Source organism: Trichosurus vulpecula, chromosome 3 (genome assembly GCF_011100635.1).
Source record: "Trichosurus vulpecula isolate mTriVul1 chromosome 3, mTriVul1.pri, whole genome shotgun sequence".
NCBI classification, from domain to species: domain Eukaryota; kingdom Metazoa; phylum Chordata; class Mammalia; order Diprotodontia; family Phalangeridae; genus Trichosurus; species Trichosurus vulpecula.
Window position 1 is genome coordinate 236,078,945 of NC_050575.1, and position 1,700 is coordinate 236,080,644.

Consider the following 1,700-nt stretch of genomic DNA (forward strand, 5'->3'; position numbering starts at 1 on the left):
AACATTTATATAAGAGCTTAAGGTTTGCAAAGTGTTTTACATGTTATCTCACTCGAACCTCACAACAGCTTTGTGAGGGAGGTACTATTATTATTTCTATTTCACAAATGAGGAAACTGAGACAAAGAGGGATTAATTGACTTGTCCAGAGTCATGTAGCTAGTATCTGAGGCAGGAATTGAACACATAATGTACAAATTGTAGGCAGATAATAACTATAAAAATACATTTATCTTGGTAGAGGGGTGGAGCCAAGATGGCGGCTGGTAAGCACGGACTAGAGTGAGCTCCGTACTGAGTCCCTCCAAAAACCTATAAAAAATGGCTCTGAACCAATTCTAGAATGGCAGAACCCACAGAACAGCAGAGGGAAGCAGGGCTCCAGTCCAGGACAGCCTGGATGGTCTCTGGGTGAGGTCTATCCCACATGGAGCTGGGAGCTGGGAGCTGGGAACGGAGTGGAGCAGAGCCCAGCCTGAACGGCGTGGAACAACCAAACTTGAAGTCGGGCGGATGGGGCCCCTAGCGCCCTGAATATGTGAGCTGTGGCAGTTACCAGACCCCTCGACCCACAAACACCAAAGACTGCGGAGAAGGTTAGTGGGAAAAGCTGCGGGAGTGGAAGGAGTTCACGGTTCGGCTTCCAGCCCTGGGAGCAGCGGAGGTGGGGCAGTTACAGTTGCTGCTGCTTCTGGCCCCAGGCCCACCTGGTGGGAGGAATTAAGTGGCGGATCAGAGCAGGAGTGCAACAGCCTGCTGAAGATCTAAGCCCGGTCTGGACTGGGGGTTCTTGGGGAAGGAGTAGTGCGGGTCTGACAGAGCTGGCACCTCCCCCCCAAACGTGGAACATAGAACTCATTAGTCTACAAGCAGTCATACCCCACTGAAAAATTCAAGGGTCAAGTTAGTTGGTTGGGAATATGGCCAGGCAGCGAAAACGCGCCCAGATTCAGTCTCAGACTTTGGATTCTTTCTTTGGTGACAAAGAAGACCAAAACATACAGCCTAGAGAAGACAACAAAGTCATAGAGCCTACAACAAGGGCCTCCAAGAAAAACATGAACTGGCCCCAGGCCATGGAAGAACTCAAAAAGGATTTGGAAAAGCAAGTTCGAGAAGTGGAGGAGAGATTGGGAAGAGAAATGAGAAGGATGCGAGAAAACCATGAAAAACAGGTCAATGACTTGCTAAAGGAGACCCAAAAAAATACTGAAAAATACACTGAAGAAAACAACACCTTAAAAAACAGACTAACTCAAATGGAAAAAGAGCTCCAAAAAGCCAATGAGAAGAATGCCTTGAAAGGCAGAATTAGCCAAATGGAAAAGGAGGTCCAAAAGACCGCTGAAGAAAATACTACTTTAAAAATTAGATTGGATCAAGTGGAAGCTAGTGATTTTATGAGGAATCAAGATATTATAAAACAGAACCAAAGGAATGAAAAAATGAAAGACAATGTAAAATATCTCATTGGAAAAACCACTGACCTGGAAAATAGATCCAGGAGAGATAATTTAAAAATTATTGGACTACATGAAAGCCATGATCAAAAAAAGAGCCTAGATACCATCTTTCAAGAAATTATCAAGGAGAACTGCCCTGATATTCTAGAGCCACAGGGCAAAATAGAAATTGAAAGAATCCATCGATCGCCTCCTCAAATAGATCCCAAAAAGAAATCTCCTAGGAATATTGTCGCC